Below are 23,401 nucleotides of genomic sequence, written 5' to 3'. Positions count from 1 at the left end.
GCAGGCCCCTGGATATCATGACATTTATAAACCAATACAAGTTTAGGTTGCCCACCAAAAGATTCTGGCAGGTACTGAAAAAAAATCAAACTAAATGACTACATACATACAGCCCCATCCATTTAGCTGAAGGGCATCCAGGGTTCTGAAACAGCAGCATCTGAACCAGGTCTAAACAGGCTGTAGAAAAATCGAGGAACCAGCTGAAACATTGCCTTGAAAGCCATTTTGTGCTATTACATGGATTCCCATTTATCTTGCACTGCAAGGCTCTGGAGGCTGTTTCAGCTGGAGCTTTTTAAATTAACAACGGCTTAAGCCTGAAAGTCAATGAGAGACTATACGGATGTCCAAGGCAATAAAGGAAGGGTATTATATCCTGCTACAGGGAGAATTTTAGGGAGGTAGACTGTAATGATTCAAAATGAGAATTAGACCAGGGTCTTGGGGCTAATACTCCTTCTTTTGCTGAAAACGGTGTGGGATCTTTAATAACCTAGCTACCCAGGTCTTCAGTTTTATCTGAAGTGCATGCCTCCCATAGCCCAGGGACGGTAACACTTTGCTACCTGTCTAATGTACTTACCTGCCCCCCTTCCATTACCATAATGTATCCACGTCAAATCTTTAACGTTTTTAGCCACACAGCAGGTCGGGCAGTTCCATTATCCCCATTTCACAGATGGGGAACTGAGGCCCAGAGAGGCTACAGACCAGATTTGTAGTTGAGCTATTTAGGCATTGCAATGCCTCATTACTTTAGGAGCCTGTGTCTTTTCAAAAGGGATTTAGGTACTTGACTCCCCTCCTCTTGTTGGCAGTCTTGCACTGGCAAAACCCCGTCTTCTGTAAGCATTTTTTGATTAAATAAGGAACATACAGTAGAACTTGCCATAAAGGTTCTAGCAAATGTTCTCTGGTTGCTACATAGAGGTGTGCGAAATAATCACATCTGTCATAAACAGATAGTTAAGGGTTAATGCCTCTTTTACCTGTAAAGGGTTAAGAAGCTCAGTAAACTTGGCTGACAGCTGACCAGAGGACCAATAAGGGGACAAGATACTTTCAAATCTTGGTGGAGGGAAGTCTTTGTTTGTGCTCTTTGTTTTGGGGGTTGTTTGCTCTTGGGACTAAGAGGGACCAGATGTCCATCCAGGCTCTCCAAATCTTTCTGAATCAGTCTTTCATGTTTCAAAATTGTAAGTAATAGCCAGGCAAGGCGGATTAGTCTTATTCTTGTTTTCTCAACTTGTAAATGTTCTTTTTTTTTTTGCTAGGAGGATTTTACCTCTCCTTGCTGTAACTTTGAACCAAAGGCTAGAAGGGGTTTTCTCTGGGCTATATAAATCTGAGTACCCTGTAAAGTATTTTCCATCCTGATTTTACAGAGATGATTTTTACCTTTCTTTCTTTAATTAAAAGCTTTCTCTTTTAAGAACCTGATTGATTTTTCCTTGTTTTAAGATCCAAGGGGATTGGGTCTGGACTCACCAGGGATTGGTGGGGGGAAAGGAGGGCAGATGGTTAATTTCTCCTTGTTTTAAGATCCAAGGGGTTTGAATCTGTGTTCACCAGGGAATTGGTGAAGTCCCTCAAGGCAACCTGGAGAGGGGAAAGTTTTGGGGGACAGAAAGTGCTCCAGACACTAACTTCTAGATGGTGGCAGTGTTACCAGATCCAAGCTAGCAATTAAGCTTAGAAGTGTCCATGCAGGTCCCCACATCTGTACCCTAAAGTTCAGAGTGGGTAAAAAACCTTGACAACATCAAAATAGAATGATGCAAAATTTCAGTTCCCCCCCTTTCTTTATAAAGACAAAAAGCTGTCTTTTATTCACATGGGCTCGGGGGGGAAAAATCATATATTGTGACATTCTTTCTCAAAAATAGTCACTCTTATCTGAAAATAGACCAGTTTCCCAGATGAAAAGGACTAGGTTCAAAGCCAAAATTGGCTCATTTTGGAGTAACGGTGGCTTTGCATTGACAATGCCTGAAATGGGTGGTGTTTTCTGGGTGTTGACATGGTAACATCAGAGATGCCAGTCTTCCCCCCGAGGAAATTAAGACGTCAGGGTGGTGGGAAGTTGCCTGGAGCGAGATGGAAACTGTTCCAGAATGACCTTGCCACCAGCTCTTTTTGCTTTCCCCTTTAAGAACAGCCCGGATTAAAGGCCATACACCAATGGTGTGATGTGCTGCCCTGGCCCACGGGAGTCCTTTCATTGCATCTAGGTGTGGATAAGAGCTACTCCCACGAGCAGAGGTGCCCAGACTGGGCCAGGATGTGGTTAGCATTTGGTCCATTTGACATGTACGAGGCACAGTGATGTACTGGGAAGTTGCACCTCCATGGGGGAATCCTGGCGCAACCCTTCCTAAAGCATCCAGGCACAGAGGGGAGTGTGGTCAGCCCAACACCCCTTTGGAGGAGACAGCAGGCCTCTCTCTGATCCCCACCAGCTCAGCTGCCTGGCACGGCTCCAGTTACTTCCCACCTCTTTGGGTGGCTTTAACCCCTTGTGGCACTAGGAGGGAACCATCCTGGAGGCTAGTGCAGGACTGCCACTATGCCCTGATGCCCACTCCTTGTTCCCTTTGCACACACGCACAGTGTGCCCCCTAGGCTCGTCCCCCGGTGAAGCCTGGTGCAGCAGGCTAGTGGTTAAGGTACTTGCCTAACAGTTCTGGTTTCAAGTCCCTACCCTGTTTAAGCCCTCCTGAGTGTGATCTCAGAGAAGCCACATCAGGCAAAACTTTCCCAAGTACTTCAGTTTCATGTTCAAAAGTCATTTAGGAAGGAGAGGCTGGGATACAGGCCCCGAACTCCCTTTGAAAATCTGGTCCTGAGTTTTAAAAATGAGACTGAGGCTCCTAAGTCCCATCAGCACTTTTGAAAATGTCTTTGTGCCTCAGTTTCCCCTCTTACAAAGAGCCCTTGGCTTCCTCCCAGGGGTGTTGTGAGGAAATAGATGACAGATGGTGAGGTGCTTAGATAGTAGAGCAATGGGTGCTGTGACAGGGTAGCTCATCCCCTGCATGAAATTGGGCCCAGCTCTCCCCGAAGTCCAAGAGTGCCCCAGTTCGGTGTAGCGAGGAAGGTGGGACTGCTCCGGGGAGCTACCAATGAGAGTTCAGAATGCAGAAAGGGAGGGTGCTCAGGCACAGGGCAGGGCTGGGAGCAGCACAGCCAGAGCAGGGAGGTGCTGGCAGGAGGTCGGGGGGGGGACCACCCACAAATGTCCCCAGGGCAGAGAGAGCTGAAAGGGAGATGTCTGCTGGTTCTCTAAGTCAGAGAGCTGAAGGCTGGGTAATGATGGAGGGCCGAGCCATTCCTGAGAAGGAAACAGAGCAGAGAAGCAGCCAGCTAGTGAGACTGAGGTAAGACCAGGTGAGAGATGTATCTGAGAGATGCTGGAGCCACACTTAGTATAAGACTATAGGGACACCGGTACTGTTTGGACTGTGCTGCTGTGATTCTGGTGTGTGGTAAAGCAAATTTTGATAATAAATTAGCTGTGCGGAAAAGGCTAGTCATATACACCGAAAGCAGTATTGAGTTGATTTGAGGAACCCAGAGGGAAACTGAGGCGAGGGGCTGCTTGCAGGGCCACCTGGAGGCACCCGGGGGGTGGGGGCCCAGAGAAGCACCTAAGAGAGCGATAGCAAGATGAAAGGCAAGCAGAAGCAAGAGCGAATGGGTCTAACTGATTAGTGCACCTGAAGCGATAGAATCTGTGGTAGGTTTCAGAGTGGCAGCTGTGTTAGTCGGTATCAGCAAAACCAAGGAGGACAAGGACTCCTCACAGAAATTGTGGTGTTGTTTCAGAGAAAGTAATGACAGCTGCACTGATCATCATAGCAATGATGTCACTTCCAGATTTACTAGTTAAAAGCGACGCGCCCGCAGCAGCAATTTCTCTTGCAATAAATTCCAGACAAATGCATAGAAAACCAGCTGCTAATTACTTATAGATTCTGCTCTGTCGCTGAATGGCAATTCCCTCTCCTGCAGAGCTGTGTGTAATTGCTATTGGCCTGCACGTTGGCAGAGGTATGAATTATTACAGCGATCCACTGCAGCGTCCTTCGGCTTATGGGAAGAGAAATGATCCGATCCCCAGAGAGTCAGCACATCAGGTCTGCTGAGGCTCTGGCTGTGGGATGCATTGAGTCACCAAGGATTTCATAGATTCACTGTGCTTCCTAACAATTGGAGGATTCCTATATTTAAATGCAAAAATGTACAGCCCCGTGCACTGGAGCATGTGTGGCCTACACCACTGTCAGTGAAGCAGGAGGGAGATTGGAACATTATTTTATGTTAGGGAGCGAATGTAGAAACAAAAGTGTATGTTTCCCATATGTGAAGCATGATATGGCAAAAACTGGGAGGAAAACAGGGCAAGATTCGCTTCTGACTTGCTCCAAGGAGGTTCCTAGAGATCGTTCTGCTGGGCTCGTTAGAAAATTGGGTGAAAAGCTCAGCTGACGTGGATGTGTCTCAGTTCAACTCTAGAGCCAGTTGGAAAATGATGGAGTATGGGGATCTTTTTTATTTCCAGGGGGAATTTCAGCTAAAATTTTTTAAAAAATAGCTTTCGGATAGAAAAATGCCAATTTTTGTTGAAATCTAAATATTTTGAAAAATGTCACCCAATTTTATTTAGTGGGGAAAAAAACACAATGGAGCATTTTGATTATGTTGAAAGTCCTATTTTGACACTTTGGGAATGAAAAGCTTCTGTTTTTCAATTTGAAATGAAACTTCTTGGTTTTGAGATAAAAACATTTTTAAAGTTGTATTTTTAATTAAAACTGGAACAAAATGGTTTGATTTTTATCAAAATTTAACATTTTGGCCAACCCAACATGAATTCCTTCTTTGAAATTTTGTTCCAGGGGAAATTTCTCTTTCTTGGGTTCATTGGTTTGTTTTTGGTTTGTGAAAAAAAAAAACCCAGAAAAATCACAGAAATTCCCACAAAATGGAAAATCTGGTTCTCGGCCATTGCTGAGCTCCGACGATCGGTGGAAACAAAGCCCCGCGTTCACTTGAATTTTGGCTCCAGTCATATTTAAAAATCAGTCCTAGTCTCTCTGAAAAGCTTTCAGCCTGTACTGAATCTGACTTACCAGCTGAATCTGGTTTACCAGCTGTACATGTGATTTGGTAATGAACATTTCTCACGCGGCGAAATACCAATCTCCTGATATTCTTCCAAACACAACGTCCCAGCGGTCCTGCCTATATTTTCAGAACCAGGTTTGGCTCATCTCTGGCTTTCCGTGTGGTGAGTGATTCCCTCTGTCTTCTATTTTCCGAAGAACTGGAAGGAATTTTCCATCCAGGCCCAAAACTAGAGCCACAAAACCAAAGAATCTTCACATAATTAGACATCTACTCTTTTCACACAGTAGCGACTTATCTCTGCTATGCTAATGAGCACTAGGAAATATTCTTATTCCTTTGGGTGGACAGCTACAACATTTAGCCATGCATGAAGTTAATTTAGTGGCCTGAAATATCTGGCAGCTTTGCCAGCTATAGATTTCCCTCATATACGTTATTTGTGCTCTTCCTCAAAATGAAAATTAAGGCAAAACATTATTTATAGTCAGAAAGATTCCCCCTTCTTAAGTAGGCAATTCAAAATGTCATACTATTCATCTTACAGCAAAAGCCCCAGCATTAAGCCACCAGAGGGAATTGCTGTTTAGCAGAAATTTGCAGCCATTCTGACTGAACACAGTCTATTTTTTAATGGAATCCCGCAAACCTATTGTGTTGTCGCACACACTCCTGTTGATCAGTGTAGTCATTTGGTTTGCAAAATAAGAGTTTTTTCGAGACTGAGGTGAGGCTGCAGATGCAGGGGAAAAAAGCCATTGAAAATTCAGCTACTTTATTAGCTGGTAAAGCAGCGAACACAGCGTGAGGAATTTGGAGCGATGACTTATGAATAGTGTCTGTTGCTCTGGCTACTGGGATGTATTTTGTATGGCCATATTGGTTTACCCCACCAGGAGTTTGTCTGGAAAAACAGACCTGAAGGAAAAGAATGGCTCGAGACAGCCACCGCTCAGCAAACACTCAAGAGTGGTTAAGGGACAATGCTACAACTGGTGTCAAGTATCAGGGTTTGCCGTGTTAGTCTGTATCCACAAAAACAACAAGGAGTCTGGCGGCACCTTAAAGACTAACAGATTTATTTGGGCATATGCTTTCGTGGGTAAAAAACCTACGATGCATCTGAAGAAGTGGATTTTTTTACACATGAAATGTGATGCCCAAATAAATCTCTTAGTCTTTAAGGTGCCAATGGACTCTCTGTTGTTAATGCCAGAACTGGTCACTTTGATGACTTTGCCTCTGTCTCCTACCAACTTCAAGGACATCGTGGGCACATTTTTAAGATAAAGGACAGTGTAGGCAGAAGCCCACATGGGGATAAACTGGTGATGAAGAAATTTAGGCTTCGAAGGAGAATGGTATCGATCGTCAGAGAAGGGTGGTTCCAACCACCAGAGGAGGAGGTTCCACAACAGCTCACCAATAGGAGCAGTGGGGGCAAACAACCTGACTAATTTTAAGATGGAGCTTGATAAATTTATGAGCAGGATTAATTGGCTGGGCTGCCTGCTATAGCAGGGGACTGTACTTGAGGACCCTGGAGGTCCCTTCCATGTATGTTCCTGTGTAACCTACAAAAGTTGTTTTCACCAGGACAGGAAAAAGCTTGCAAACACAGGCGAACAGAAGAACTCGCAGAAGAGACGCAGTCTTTCAGTGAAACCTGACTGCAGCCCTGGACTTCTCTAGGGGTGTCTGATGAAGTTAGGCCTGCCTAGATCTCCACAAGGAAACATGCAGATAGACTTTATTCTTTTAAAATCCTCTTTCTCTATTGCTTTATTCCTATTGCCAAAATAAATACTGTGGTTTCAGAAGGCTGTCAGATCATGGCATACCACTAGCTACAGACTCCTGACTTTGGACACAAGTAATTCTTCCCTTCAGTCAGACCCACTGGGCAAGCACGGTGGATATAAAGGGTGCTGAAGGGGAAGGCCCAGTCTCAGAGTGAGAGAATTACAGAATTCCATCCCAGAAGAGGTAGAGGCACGAGGCCCAGGAAAGGAGGTGCTCAAAGGCATGACAGAGATGCAGCCAGCCCTGTAACTGTTATGTTTCACAGCATAAACACTGATAAATTAGATAAAAGACATAAAATACTCTTGCTGGAAGGCAGCAACATAACATTACTTTATTTCTTAGAATTCAGAATCCTAACACACAAGTACCCCAAACCACAGAGAGAGACAAAGCAGGCTGCTCCTTAAAAATAGAGAGGCACAATTTCCCCTCCCCCACCTCTCTCTCTCTCTCTCTCTCTCTCTCTCTCTCACACACACACACACACACACACACACACACACACACTTTCTCTCTCTCAACTGGTTGTGTACAGATTAACTGCTCCTTGGCCCAGATCACATGCTTCGCTCAGTAGCCCCCTAGCCTGCAAGCAGGACCAGGAAAAGTCCCAGAAAAATTAAAGTGGTAGGTCTCAGTTGTCAATACATCACAGCAAGTGAAGTACATTGCTCAGAGAAGCATTCAAAAAAGTTTTGGGCAAAAACCATTTCATAGAAATTTCAAAAGTTGGAAAACTTGTAATCAGCTGCACTGGGGCCTTTGTCCCAATGGTGCACCCCGACAAACCAAAGCGGGCAGACCCTCAGCAGGGATAAGCTGTCGTCACTCCAATAGAGCTAAACTCCAGACGCATCATCCCAGCTTTTTCCAGCTGAGGATCACACTGGTGTACAAACACTGCATGGGCATGAGAAAAGGGCTTGCACCAGGCAAACCTGCCCTGGTCTGAAACCAGGGTGACAACTTTGCCTGTGCAAGGCACTCCTCGCACCAGTGCGGCAGGACTATGCTAGAGGCCACTGACACTTTGTGTTCCGGTGACATCCAGTGATTCCTATCATAACATATTGCTGAACAGCGTGTACTATACCGGCTAGTGTAGTATGTTCATGTGCACATGTGTATGTCACTGCCCTCTGCTGGATGGAATCAAACCTGTCCTCTAGCTGTTGGATATTACAAAGAGTTTAGGTTTCCCACCGTTAAGTTAGGGGAGGTGCCCAACCAACCCACACAGTGAGCCAGTGCTCTTGGATCTTACATTCCCAACTTCCATCCCCATCATGATTCAACTCCAAGTTGCAACGTCTGCAGGTGTGTGTGGATTTGCTGTGAGGGTAGCAGTCCATGGGGCGGGGGGCACTCGGATCTCATAGCAAAGGGCACCCGTGTCGGAACCTGGATAGACAGTAGACAGAGTAGCATCAATTCCCATATTATCCACCTTTACACAAAGTACTTTAATGAACTTGCCTTATACTGAGAGAGGGGGGCAAAGGTGAGAAAGATTTTTTTTTATAAGTAGTGGAACATTCCCATCCTTGGAATTCAGTATGCCTCATTAGCTTTGGTGCTCTCAATTCTGCATCCTCCCCTACAAATCTGTTCCAAGATCTATCTGCATATCCGCAGAAGATGGAGGAATCTTTTATTTTAAACAAAAACCCCATATTGTCATTTTTATTCAGAAAACTAGAGACTTAACCTTCAGGCGCCTGCATTGTCTTGATGGAGTTCCAGCCATAAAAATCTATACAATACCCAACTTCTATGCTGTAAATCTCATGATTATAGTGCCATGCGGTTCCTTGCTTGCTGCAACAAGCACTCGGCGATTATAAATCCTTGTCTACTTTTCTAAAAGGGCCCATTCGGGATGCTTCAGTGATATCTGGATTGTTCTCTGGCTATTCGGGTGCTTCTTTAAAAAGGACATTACACTCTATCTCGGGAAGGGAATGAGATGTCTCAGCGAAGCCTGCAAAAGAATCCTAACGTTAGCGTGGCCATTATTCTTGCTGCCGTCAGGGATTGTTGGAGGGAGGCTTTGTCTCCAGTGTTCTTGTTTCTGTGCTTTTCATTACCTAGTCTAAAGGTCTTTGGGTCAGATGTACCAAGGCGTAGGCAGCTACAGATGCAAATAAACACCAGCTGGGGTTTTCCAAAGCTCCTGGGGCTCAGATCCTCAAATGTCTGTAGGATGACTAACTTCCAATGAAATCAGTACCTCCTTACTAAGACAGGTAGATAGAGCAGCCTGTGTAATGCCCCACCTGTATTGGAAGCTGCTGGATTAAAAGAGTAATGGGAGCAGTGCAAGTTGATTTAGTTGGTGTTGGTCGTGCTTTGAGCAAGGAGTTGGACTAGATGGTCTCCTGAGGTCCCTTCCAACCCTGAACATAGACCAGGGGTCGGCAACCTTTCAGAAGTGATGTGCCGAGTCTTCATTTATTCACTCTAATTTAAGGTTTTGCGTGCCAGTAATACATTTTAAGGTTCTTAGAAGGTCTCTTTCTATAAGTCTATAATATATAACTAAACTATTGTTGTATGTAAAGTAAATAAGGTTTTTAAAATGTTTAAGAAGCTTCATTTAAAATTAAATTAAAATGCAGAGCCCCCCGGGCCGGTGACCAGGCCCGGGGCAGTGTGAGTGCCACTAGAAATCAGCTCACGTGATGCCTTCGGCACACTTGCCATAGGTTGCCTACCCCTGATCTAGACTGTTCTCAATGGTACCTGATGACAGAACAAGGAGCAATGGTCTCAAGTTGCAGTGAGGGAGGTCTAGGTTGAATATTAGGAAAAGCTTTTTCACTAGGACGGTGGTGAAGCACTGGAATGGGTTACCTAGGGAGGTGGTGGAATCTCCTTCCTGAGAAGTTTTTAAGGTCAGGCTTGATTTGTTGGAGATTGGTCCTGCTTTGAGCAGGGGGCTGGACTAGATGACCTCCTGAGGTCCCTTCCAACCCTGATATTCTATGATTCTATGATATTCTATGATTCTATGTCTTCCAGGGGGTCCATCAACTCATCTAGGTGTTTATACAGCTCCATGTGCTATACACTGAAATGTAAGTACAATATATATGTTGCACTTGATTATTGCATAATGGTATGGTAAAAATGAGAAAGGAAACCATTTTTCAGTCATAGTGTGATGTGACTTTTGATTTTTGCTGTCTGATTTTGCAAGCAAGTCGTTTTTATGTGAGGCAAAACATGGGGATACGCAGGACGAATCAGACTCCTGAAAGGGGTCCCATCATCTGGAAAGGTGGAGAGCCCCTGTTCTGGAGAACTCTAAGGATTCTGGGGCCATTGAAGCAGGGGAATCTCAAGCCCAGGATAGTATTTCTTTTTTTTTTTTTTTTGCAGGGGAAGAGCAGGCGACAGCTTTCCTCCCACCCTGTGCCCCCTTGGAGCGCTGCTACAAACCAGCTGTGGTAGAAACATCTGATGGAGTCTGGAGGAGGCTGCCCAGCACTGGGAGAGAGAGAAACCAGTAGTGAGAGTGGCAGCAATTGGCATCAGAAAAGAAACATCACAGTAAGTAGGGAGCCAGTGGCTAGGGTCCCCAGAGCTGTGTTGTCGAAGGGGCTCCAGGCCCAGGGCTGAAAGGGAGACGGTTCAGTTCAGGAGAGACATAAAAGACAGAAATAATGCAAACAGAAGGGACGTCCCAACAGGGGCAATACCTAGAATAGAAAAGAGAGTGGGATAAGGGAAAGGAAGGAATAGTACAGTTAAAGAAGTGGGGAAATAAAGAGTCTTTAAGTAATCTAAGAAATTATTAGAAAAAACATTGTGGGAAAAGTAAAGCAAGAATGAAATGGGAAGGAAATAAGAGAGAAACTGTCCTGAAAGAGAAACAGACTTAAGAAATAAGAAGGAAGGGAGCTGTAGCGAAAGTAAGAAAAGAGGTATCCATGTCTTTGTTTAAGCTGGAAACAAAGATTGCACAAGACGATTGCTCTTGGAAATAACTAAACACCCAAAGAGCTTTCCCTCCAACTGCTGGGTTTCTAGAGGCTGTAAACTGAGAAACCAAACAGGAGATATATAACTGGCGGAGAGGGGGGTTATGGTCTAGTGCACTGTATTTTCTAATTGTAGTAGTTCCTGCTAAAACAACTTAATCTGATTTCCTTATGGTTATTCTCCAATTAATTGATTTCTGTTTTACCCCAGCTGACTGAAATAAAACATAATGTGGCCTCTAGATTGCCTTGGCCTCTCCGTATTGTTCTGATTCAGAATACCTTTGCATCAGGCTCATCCCACATGGGCTAGCAATCAGTGCATAGGACTGGAACCACCTGTGATGGGGCCGGTCACAGAGGCCCCCCTTGGGACTGTCACTTGACCTGCTGAAATTACCTCTGAGCCTGTTTTCCCTGCCAGCCTGGGACTCCAGAACCCTGCCTTGTTGAGCCAGACATGCTAGCCTGCTGCAACACAGACCCAGGGCTGAACCGCGCCTCCAAAGCTGCAGGCTTTAACTGAAAACCACTCAGCAGGTTACCTATCTCCAGCACCCAGACACCCAGTTCCCAATGGGATCCAAACCCCAAATAAATCCACTTTACTCTGTATAAAGCTTAAACTCATGAATTATCTGCCCTCTATAACACTGACAGAGAGACCTGCACTTAGGATGGAAGAATCCTATTCACTGTTACTGACTAGGGACTGAATGGCTAGGAAGTAGTTCTGTAGAAACTAGTTCTGCAGAAACTGGTATTAATCACTTACTCTGGCTTTGTTAATAAACAAAAGTGATTTTATTAAGTATAAAAAGTAGGTTTTAAGTGGTTTCAAGTAATAACAGACAGAACAAAGTAAGTTACCAAGCAAAATAAAACAGAACATGCAACTTTAAGCCTAATATATTTAAAAAACTGAATACAGGTAAATCTCACCCTCAGAGTTGTTCCAATAACCTTCTTTCACAGACTGGACTCCTTCCTAGTCTGGGCCCAATTCTTTCCCCTGGTACAGTCCTTGTTAGTTCCAGCTCAGGTGGTAACTAGAGGATTTCACATGACTGGCAGCCCCCTTTGTCCTGTTTCACTCCCTTTTATAGCTTTGGCCCAAGGTGGGAATCTTTTGTCTCTCTGGGTCCCCACCCCTCCTTCGAAATGGAAAAGCACCAGGTTTAAGATGGATTCCAGTATCATGTGACATGGTCACATGTCAATGTAAGACCTCATTCTTCATTACCCACCTCATGGACACAGGAAGGCTTGCAGGTAAATAAACTCATTCACAACCAATTTTCGTAGCCAATGGGATCCATCAAGATCCTTAACCACCATTAGTGGCTCACACTTTGCATAATTATAATAGGCCCTCAGAGTAATACTTCATATTTTCTAGTTTCAGATACAAGAATGATACGTTAGTACAAATCGGACGAATACACTCAGTAGATTATAACCTTTGTAATGATACCTTGCAAGAGACCTTTTGCATAAAGCATATTCCAGTTACATCATATTCACATTCATAAAGCATATGGAGTGCAACATCACACCAGCAATCTGTGGGTTAAAGTCATAGAGTTTAAGGCCAGAAGGGGCCACCCCATCATCCAGTCTGGCCTTCAACTCCACCCAGCACCTGTGTGTTAAACCCAACAACCAAAAAGAGACCCAATATCATAGCCCACAGGATATTGGACTATGTACCACAAGCGGAACAGGAAAGGCTGACGTGAACTAACACCTGAGGCCCCTGCAATTGCAGGGAAATGGTTCCAGTTCCGTCCCTCAAGCTGAATGCTTTGATTTGCCAAGTGATTAAATTTCTCCCGTCTGTTAACACTTCCTAATGCACAGGGATGTTATGGTGATGTTACTGCTTAATATTTCCAGTGCATGTGGAAGATGAGGTATGCTGGGATAAGAGTTAAGATCTGATTCCCCTGTGGAATGCATCAGGAAGAAAAATGGAGAGAAAAGGTCCCTCTTCAAACACAAATGCCTGAGCTAGTGAACACTGGGGAATGATACCCTAGGTCTGGACAAGGAAATTGCTTTTTCAAAATGTTTTTGTGGTAGAGTTTGCTACCCTGTGAAAATTCCCCGGTGAGCATGAGGCTGGATGGCCAACCCCAAGCATTAAAAACTCATTGGTCAGGCCCCCCAAACCCTGAGATTTTTAAAAATACAATCATTTGGGGGTTCTTTTTTATTTCCCTTCTGGGTTTTGAGCTTTAGGATGTACATGGGTCACATTAACCAGCTTTTCACTGCAAACAGGAGAGCGAAAACCTTTTTTTTAATAGGTGATATTCTCACATATGAATTTGACTCCAGCTGTGGGGTCTTTAAGATAAACACCAAGTATTGTCAGACTCATAATGAAATGACAAGATTTTGCAACACTACGCTCTTAGAGAGTTAGATGGGTGTGCACGGGGGGTAGATAGATTAGATCAGAGGTTCTCAAACTGTGGTCCGCGAGCTCCATTTAAGTGGTCTGCAGATAGTTCCCTCTAAGGTGCCAGCCTGGGCGGCCGCACATAAGAAAATGAAGGGCCACCTACTTAATTAGTGGAGCCACTCAGGCATAGCTACAAGAATTAGGTGCCTGGCAGGGCCGGCTCCAGGCACCAGCTGACCAAAAACTTGCTTGGGGCAGCACCTTGGGGCGGGGCTCTTTTTTTTTCCCCTTTGGTTCGGCCAGGCAGCACTCGGAGGGGGCGGGGGCTTGGGTGGCACAGGACTTGGGGCGGCAAAGAAGTTAGAGCTGGCTCTGGTGCCTGGACCCTGGAGAAGAGTCACATGTAAGGTGAGGTGGTGGCCTTGGGGGGAATAAGGGATAGGTGGGAGAAATAGTACATAGGTGGGAGAAGGCAGTGAGGTGAGAAGAGAGGGTGGGGGGAATTTGGGACATGCAGGGCTGTGGCCAGAGAAAGAGGTGACTTTTCCCAGCTCCAGGACTGAAGGGGAGAAACGGCCCTATTTCCCAGACTCAGCTCTGTGGCTGCTGAGGTGGAGGAGAGACCACCCCTCCTTCCCATCCCCAGCTCCAGGACTGCTGCGGCGGGGGAGAGATGGCACGTCCATCGCATTAGAAAGATAAGACTATTAATATTAAAATCTGAGGTGTGTGTTTTTATTTGTAGAACAAAAACACAATTATTATTAAGCATTTTTTTAAATATAACACTTTTCTCCAACAGCACTTTACAATAGTTAGCTAACAGTACAAACAATATTTGGAAAGATCATTAAGTGGCCCACCAAGACCCTCAGCAATTTTCAAGTGGTCTGTGAAATAAAAGTTTGAGAACCACTGGATTAGATAGAGTTAAAAGAAATTATGTTATGGCCCTCGTCAATGCACATGTAGATTTTCAAAGCCATGAAGAGTTGTACGAAATGTTCACTCCATAATTGAGTCCTTCCCTTCTGTAGATAGCATTTCAATTATAAGCAATTGCTCCACAAGTGGCAAGTGCTGATCATTCTTCTTTTGATGATACTGCTGAAATGCAAGATTTCATTCAACAATTTATATTGTATAAATAATCACTGAGCAACAGGTCCTTCTAAAGATCTCCAGGAGAAGCTCTCTCACCCCTGCTTTTTAAAGCACCCAATAGGATGTCAGGAAAATGCCACAAAAAAGCTACTTCTGCTTAGAGTATCAGAAAACAACTGTGAAAAAAAACAGGACAGGGGATAGTCGGGGGGTAATAGGCACCTGTATAAGAAAAAGTCCCAAAAAACGGGACTGTCCCTATAAAAACAGGACATCTGGTCACCCTACTTCTGCTTATGGTTGACTTCCCAGCAGGGAAATGGTGGTCCAGTGGTTAGCGATGCTCCCTGAATCTTGGCAGACCTGTGTTCCATTTCTTACTGTGCTAATGTCTCCTTGAGTAAATTATTTAGTTTTTCTTTGTCCCAGTTCTGGGGGATAACAGCATTACTCTACCTCTCCTCAAAACTTTAAGGAGTGTGAGATGCTCGGATTCAGAGATTATAAAGCCAGAAGGAACAATAATGATTACCTAGTCTGACCTCCTGTATTACATCGTCTATAGAACTTACCTGAATTAATTCCAGTTCGAACTACTGCAGGTCTTTTGGAAAAAAAAATCCCATCTTGTTTTAAAAATTGCCAGGGATGAAGAATGCCCAACAAGGCTTGTTAAAATGCTCCTGTGGTTAAGTACTCTAGGAGTTAAAAACATGACTCATTTCCACTCTGAATTTATCTAGTTTCAACTTCCAGCCGTTAGATCTTGTTAGACTTTTGTCTGCTAGACTAAAGAGCCCTCCATCACCATATTTGTGTTCTCCAAGTAGGTACTTAGAAACTGTGATCAGGTCACCCCGACCCTTCTCTTTGTTAAATCGAATAGATACCAGGGTCATGGGTGGCCATATCAGTACCTACCTTAAAGATATCTGAAGTGGAGCGAATGACAGATGCTAAGACAAACAATGAACTGAATCTTGAAATCACTCTGTAACTTTCACTCTGCCAACTCCCATTGAATTCCATGAGCATTTTGCCTTTGTAAACGCTGAGTTAAGACCACAAGAGTTGCTGTCTACAATGCTTAAATGATCCCAGTTGTGCTCCCTAGTAAAGTCAATGGAGAGATTGATATGGGAGGAAGAACTAGACTCTCTCACACTTATTTACACTGAGTCATACTTTTCTACCTGGGTTCTCAAAGTGAAAACAATGGCACCAGGGCTGTAGTAAGGTAAAAGTCCGTGGAGTCTGGCCCTAAATAAAGAGAACAACTTGAATAGCTCAAATGATTGGTGACAGAGGTCGGCAACCTTTCAGAAGTGATGTGCCGAGTCTTCATTTGTCCACTATAATTTAAGGTTTCGCATGCCAGTAATTTTAAAGTTTTTAGAAGGTCTCTTTCTATGTCTATAATATATAACTAAACTATTGTTATATGTAAAGTAAATAAGGTTTTAAAATGTTTAAGAAGCTTCATTTAAAATTAAATTAAAAGTTTAATTTAAAATTAAATTAAAAGTTTAAATTTTAAAGTTTTTAGAAGGTCTCTTTCTATGTCTATAATATATAACTAAACTATTGTTATATGTAAAGTAAATAAGGTTTTAAAATGTTTAAGAAGCTTCATTTAAAATTAAATTAAAAGTTTAATTTAAAATTAAATTAAAAGTTTAAATTTTAAAGTTTTTAGAAGGTCTCTTTCTATGTCTATAATATATAACTAAACTATTGTTATATGTAAAGTAAATAAGGTTTTAAAATATTTAAGAAGCTTCATTTAAAATTAAATTAAAATCAGAGCCCGCTAGACCAGTGGCCAGGACCTGGGCAGTGAGAGTGCCACTGAAAATCAGCTCGCGTGCCGCCTTCGGCACACGGGCCATAGGTTGCCTACCCCTGCAGTAGAACCTGTCCCTTCTGAAGTGACCCTTAGAATCCTGCTCTGACCAATAATAAGAGAAGTTCAGATCCTCAGAGGTATTTAGCTGCCTGGCTTCTACTGAAATCCATCCTGACTGAAAGCCTTTGCCAGCTCCTGGCTCTGTGGGAATGGATGTGATAGGAGTCAGTGTATGTCAGCCAAGTTCCTGAGGGGCAGGTCTCCATAACACAGATGCCAGCGCAGCAACTGTCTCTAACTGGCTCCTTCAGCAACAGACTCACTGGGGAAGCAAAGGTTGATGGAGCCTGTTGGTTCGCACTCCTCTTTCTTCCATCCCCAGAAGGTCAGAGCTGAAGCGCAGCAGTGAGGTTAACAAGGGGACCAGGGCGCTGAAGAAAATACCTGTCCTCCTCACTAAGACCATGTAAATTCAAGTCAGAGCAGAAAAGCGGACATGGACTCACTCTCTGTGACTAGAGGGTGTGATCCAACTGAAAACATTGGTGCCACTTTGAGATCAAACTTTATTTCAGATAAAACCACATTAAAAAAAAAGCCAGTTCAGGTATTTTCCTCTCACGCAGCAGACAGTCACACCAGAGATCATTTAATGAGCTGAGCTGCTAAAGTTGTGTATTGATGTCTGAGGATAAAGCCAGTTCCTGTTGCAACTTGGCAAGTGGGTAAGGATAACACCTAATAGAGGTGGCAGCCTGCAGTGTGAGATCTTCAAGCAGTGCTGTTCAGTGGGTGCATTTCTCTTTTGGCAGGTGAGATTTATGGGCTTACAGGTGACAGGTCCTGTCATTGGAGTTAACATAATTCCTGGGAAAGAAAAATACCTGAAGGACACAGAAATTACAGCTGATTTCCTTCCATCACATTGATGCCTGGTACTTGACTTTGCTGTGGAGAAAGTGGCATACAGAATAGTAATGAGTTTGGGACTACCTACTTGTTAATTGAGTTCCCGTGTCTTTTTTTTTTTAAGCTGCCCAGGTTTGGGGGAGTTTAGATAGCTTAGTTAAAGAGGATGGAGAGCAATTGTATAGACTATTTTAAGAAAAAAAATAAAAGTTCTCATGTGAATTTAATCCTGGTGAATGTTTCTAGACACAAAAGTCCTGTCTTCAGCCAGGGTGAAATTCAACCCTGCTCTTCCCCAGAACACTTGACTGTCACTTTATCCATGTCAACTCTGCACAAAAGATGTGGAGATAAATATAACAGATGTCAGGGGAGAGGAGCAGATATATACAGGAGATGTTTTCTTCTTTTTTATTCTGTATTTTCCCTTCTGGTTTTTGAAACGTTAAGCCTCATTTCGATCTCGTGTTCAAGTTTCCTCTGCAGACAGAAGGGTTGGAAACTTACTGCAATAATAAAAAAATAAAAAATCTGAAACACTCTTAGATTCACATGATTCCAGAAGCTGGAGCTTAAAGAAAAAATACCTACTTTCATGAGACTTGGGCTCAAACCATGAGAGCTGGCAAGCCTGAGATTAGCAGGGGAAATCCGTTGGTACTTGTCACCAGGTTTTATTTTCAGCAAGTATGTTATATCATTCCTATGCATAAATGAGTGCTTTACCTAATCTAAATCAGATGGGTTTCCAGAAAGGTAATTAAACTATTATTCACTGATAAATGGATTACCAAATAGATGGCAGACCTGGACAAAATTCTGGGTTGATAGCAAGTGTAGACTTGTTTGCAACCTCTGTCATCTGAAGTGAGCTTCCTTCTTATCCAAATGGAAAGCTTAACTTCTTCTAACTATGGATGCCTCCCAAACCACCTGAACGCTCGCCAGAGAAATGCCGGGATGTTAATTTACATGCTGATGACTCTGGATAAATTTTAATACACAGAGAAAATCCTTAAGATTTCCTTTAATTTTCTTTTGTGTCTGGGGTTTTCTCCTAATGGTCTCAGACAACCACTGCAGTGCACATCGTGTGGATGGAACACAAATCTCCCTAGAAAAAGAAAAAGAAACTTTACAATTAATCTTGGGATTAATTAGCAGGGAGATGAAAATGCATGTTCCAAGCCTCTCTAATTCAAGGCTGCATAGCTCATAGCCTCACAGTCCTGGAAGAGTAAAGAACACAGGGGCCAGATCCTCCCCAAACTCCTCATCCCCAGCCCCACCCCAGAGCCTGCACCCCACCGGTCCTGCTCCTGCCCTGATCCCCCTCCCACCCTCCGAACCCCTCAGTCAGATTCTTAACTGGTGTAAATTGGCTTAGCTTCAAAAGAGGTACATCATTTACCCCAGTGGAGGATTTGGCCTATCCCATTCCGACGGGCTGTTTGAAGCAGTATGCTTCCAGAGAATGCATCCCGTTGATTCGGCAGGGCAGGCCAATATGACGCTTTATTGTTCTGACAGCAAATAATTCCTTTACTCTCTTAAGGAGGAACACAGGGTTTGCTATAGCAAGAAGGGGACATCCAGGCCCGTACTCTGGCAGTGGCCAATGTTGGATACATCCAAGTAAAGCACAAAGCCTCCAGAGAACAACATAAACGTACACAGTGCTGTCCCGTGGGAGGGCTATTTCTTTCTGAAGCCTGCATGCTGGTAGCCCTGGTCATTTCATAGATTTCATACTCCACAGCAAGTTAGTAAACCAAGCAGCCCCTGCATTGCACTATCCATGTGGGACATTGCTGTGTGGCAAGCAGGAGTGCTGCAGATTCAAGTCCTGGTGTGCCGTGCAGTCACGAGCCATGTAGCACACTAGCGGTGTCGGTGCTTGTAACCCTAGCATCAGTGAGAATACTTGTACAAGCAAACAGGCCTACAAAACTCATGAGGTGCTCAGATACTAGCGTGCTGAGCACCAGACACAAAACTGCTGGAAGGGCAGAGTTCCTGGCCCGCCCTGCCCAAAACAGCTCAATTTGTTGAGTATATCGGAAAGAAGATTGAGAGGTGACTTGATTACAGGGTGATCACAGGAGAAAATATTGAGTACTGAAGGGCTCTTTAATCTAGCAGAGAAAGATATAGAGAAAACTGATGGCTGGAAACTGAAGCCAGGCAAATTCAAATTGTAAATAAGCCACTTTTTTTTTAACAGTGAGGGTGATTAACCATCAGAACAAACTACGAAGGGAAGCAATGGATTCTCCATCTCCTGATGGCTTCAAGACTGGATCCCTTTCTGGAAGATGCTTTAGGCAAATACAAGTTACTGGGCTCCATACAGGGGTTGGAAGGGGAAATGTAGAGCCTTGTGGTCAGACTAGATGATCTAATGGTCCCTTTTGGCCTTAAACTCAGGGAATCCATGAATTCACACTCAGGCCCTTTGCTGCTGCTGCTGGGAGCTGATATCTGAAGCCCTTCCTCCGTTTTAATTCATTCATTCCTCAGCCAAAACTCCCAGTCGCTTTCATGAGAGTTTGGAGCGAGTAAATAAATAAGTAACGCCTTCAAGGGCTGTCTCACTGCTTGCACTGAGATGGGGCTTGATTTTGCTGTTCAGATCTGGAATTAGATCCAGACTTCCCCCAAGAACCGATTTCGTGGCAATCTAGACAGAACTCACTGGCATAATAGCACAAGGAGGTCTGGAGGTGCTGGTCTGAGTGGCAGAGTCCAGGTAGGTAGATCTGAACCTCCCCAAGGCACAAGGGAGAGTGGGTGTAAGGCAGAGGTTCCCAAACTTCTTGCCATCATAACTCCATTTTAGTGAATTCTTTCCTTCTGGGACCCTGGACAGCAAGGACGATGCCATTTAGCAGAGCTGACTATTAGTGTGCGGTAGGCTAGTGCAGAGTAAATTGACACCCTGGCTTGCTGCAAACTCAGTGTTCGTCCAGACAAGCCCTTGGAAATTGTGGGAGAAGGTTGGGGGAGACGCGTAATCACCCTGTTTGGTTTTAATACCCAGGAAAAGGGAAATTAGGCAAACACAGCTACAGTATGAAATAAAAGAACACCTGAGTGTCACGGACTCACAGATCGTGCCCACTCTTGGCCCCGTGCGGTCCATGGGGGGTGCCCTTTTCAGTGCGACAGCCCTTCTCTGGGGTCCACTCTCTCTCGGGGTCAGGCCCCTCCACCTCCTGGAGCCGCACCTCTCTGAGCCTCAGCACGTCTGTCTCTGCTGTGGGCCCCCTCAGGGAGTCCATGCGCTCTGAAACCCCTGGGCCTCCTCATCCCCGAAGGGGCTGATGCAACCCTGTTCTCTAGACCAGAGTGACTCTCAGCCAGCGTAAAACAGGAGAGTTTATTGAGAGTTGAACGCAGCACAGGAAACTCTCAGGGCCTCAGGCCTGGCCTCTCACAATAACAGCACATCCCAGTCCACCTGCATCCAGGTGGGCTCTGCCTGCTTCCCCTCTCCAGCCCCGAGCCCACCTGCTTCCCAGCTGGGCCTCTGATATCCCCGACCCCAAGCCCCGCCTCTGTCCATTGTCTTCTCTCCAGGTAAACAGGGTCATAAACAGGAAGGCCTGGGTCTCCTCTCCTCTCAGCCCTCCTCTGGCTGGAACCGGCTGGTCGGGTCACCGGGGTCCTCTCTTCTCAGCCCATTGTCCTCCCACTGGCCAGAGCCGGCTGTGTCTCCTGAGCCGGGTCTCCGGGTCTCCAGGTCACCAGTCGCTGGGGTTGCTATCCTCCAGGCCATCGGTCGGGGTCCCAAGTCCCTCTCTGGTCCTCTGTAACCACAAACTCCTTCTCCCTTCACCTCATTAAACCAGTAACACCCGGGGACATTGAGTCCCACCCACTGTGCATGCAAACCACTGGAAAACACAGAAAACCCCAAGAAACCACCCCCTCCCCACTTCGTCACACTGAGGAAGACAGGAAATCTCTAGCCCGCAAAGAAAAAAATAATTGTCCTGTCCCTGGCCCATGCTTTGCAATTGGGAGTGTTTGAAATCCAGCATCAGTTTTACCTGACTGAACACATGCCAGAAAATTATTCTGCCGACCTGAATGGGCTGGAAATGAAAATTTAATCTGGAGAAGAAGACAAATGAGCTTGACAAATTTCTTTCTTAAGATTTAACAAGAGTTCAAGAGTCTAAAAGGTTTTATCCAGTGCTTGATCTGTTCAATGCACTTTAAAGAGAAGGAGCCTTTCTTGGGAAGTCATTTCACGAACTCTAATACCCAGCTGGGTATTTTTGAACAAAACATTTTTTCATCCAATGATGCTGACTCATTAAAACTGAAACAGGGGGAATGGGTCCGTTTCCAGTCACTTCCCACTTTGAAATTTGTTTTTAAAAAAAATGTTTCTGAATTATTGAGACAGCCAACATTTTTTTTAAATGAAAGTGTTCTGCTGCTCAGTTCGAAACAACTTTATTGTTTTGAAATTTAAGTTCATTTATGGGAAAAACCATTTAAAAAAAATGAAAAAGGTCAAAACTGAAATGAAATGTTTGAAATTATCCAAAAGAAAACCATTGTTTCAATTGACCTGAGCTAATTTTTATTTTTTGGGAGATTTTCAGATGGCAGAAGTGTTCAAGGTTTGAAATTTTCATCCTGATTTAGGATGGGAAAAATATTCGAGATCTCACTTTCCTGCCCAGTCTAGTCAGCACGCACCTTAGGTGTAATGCAAACTGACACACTTGAATTGCCGTGCTGTGTAATGCAGATTAGTGTTATTTAATGGGAGCGGGTCCTATTGTATTTATCTAGCCCTGGGCCAGGCAAAACTCTGCCTGAAGCCAAGGGCAGGTTGGCCAAAAAAAAGGTATGCAAGATATGCTTCTTTTTAATTCAGTAAACTAAATTATTACAGTTAAACACCATACACTGCGTTATCCATCCATGCCTGCTGTTGCCTTAGTGATGCTAAGGAATGACAGCTAAAGTTGATTGGACTTTCAAGCAATAAATGTGTTGCTGATACCAAAACTGATGGCATTTTCCACTTGGGTTTATACTGATTGTCTGACGTGATTGGAAAACAGCATTGTGCCTTTCAGTGCTGGCCCAGGAATGGGAATCAGGATGACAAGAAGTATTTTATCTAGTGGTTAAGATAGACAGACATGATTTCTCAGTGCTCCCACTGTCTTACTGTGTGACCTCAGGCAAATTGCTTACCTCCTGTGAGCATCAGTTGATACATGTCTAGGAACACAGGAATCCTAGAATATCAGGGTTGGAAGGAACCTTAGGAGGTCATCTAGTCCAATCCCCTACTCAAAGCAGAACCAATCCCCAGGCAGATTTTTGCCCCAGATCCCTAAATGGTCCCCTCAAGGAGGGAACTCATAACGCTGGGTTTAGCAGGCCCATGCTCAAACCACTGAGCTGTCCATTGTCTAACCATAAACCTAATCCCTAGTTCAGTTTCCTGTCTCTGACATAGGCCAGTGCCAGACACTTCAGAGGAAAATGTGAGTACCTCGCAGTAGGCAGATGTGGGATTAGATCTCATTTTGGTCCCTAATAGTCAGAGATTGCCTAAAACCCTGAAAAATGAAGGTGTAATAGTCCTTCCAAAATATTATGATATTCTGGATGTTACCCATAAAAATGTCCAATCCCGTTTTTAAATTATTGGCCTCCTGATCTTCATGTGGCAGTGAGTTCCACAGTCTAATCCCTGTGGATGACAACATATTTCCTTTGATATGTTTTGAAATTCCTTCCTTTTAATTTCATTGAACAATCCCTTTGTATAATGACACAGGGAGAACAGAAGCTTCCAGTCTTCCTCCTTTTCCCCTTTTGTTATTCTGTAGACACATATCTAAAAAGAGGTACAATGATGTTTGATCACGCCACAGGGGAGTTAAAAGTGATGATTAACTAACATGTAGAAAGTGCTTTGTGATTCCTGGAATGGAGATTTATTATCTGTGCACCAAAAAGTGCACAAAGGCCAGCTGCATGGAGATAGCCTCAGTTAACCTCTTCAGGCCCCCAAAAGTTATGTGGCACTTAAGGGTGATGGCTGTGCAATTTCTTCCATTATATGATGGCATTTCAGTGGAGTTTGAGGGTCAGAAGATGACACAGATAATAATTAATAATAATTCATAATAATATTAGAACTAGTCATAATTTTTTTCAATGGAATGTTTTCTTCCATCA

General features: G+C 44.1%; 1 protein-coding gene and 1 long non-coding RNA gene across 4 annotated transcripts in view; one reads left to right on the top strand and one right to left on the bottom strand.

The window, feature by feature from the left end:
- LOC115639125 (acid-sensing ion channel 2) overlaps window positions 1-23,401 on the bottom strand; it is a 1,118,572-nt gene that overhangs the window by 985,612 nt on the left and 109,559 nt on the right. The gene's annotated exons all lie outside the window — the stretch shown is intronic.
- LOC115639127 lies at window positions 9,712-14,045 on the top strand. Its single transcript, XR_003997612.1, has 3 exons — window positions 9,712-9,724; window positions 13,815-13,819; window positions 13,944-14,045. It is a non-coding gene; the product is annotated as an uncharacterized LOC115639127 (long non-coding RNA).

This window comes from Gopherus evgoodei, chromosome 23 (genome assembly GCF_007399415.2).
Source record: "Gopherus evgoodei ecotype Sinaloan lineage chromosome 23, rGopEvg1_v1.p, whole genome shotgun sequence".
Taxonomy (NCBI): Eukaryota; Metazoa; Chordata; order Testudines; family Testudinidae; genus Gopherus; species Gopherus evgoodei.
This window is presented reverse-complemented; position numbering and strand designations above follow the sequence as displayed.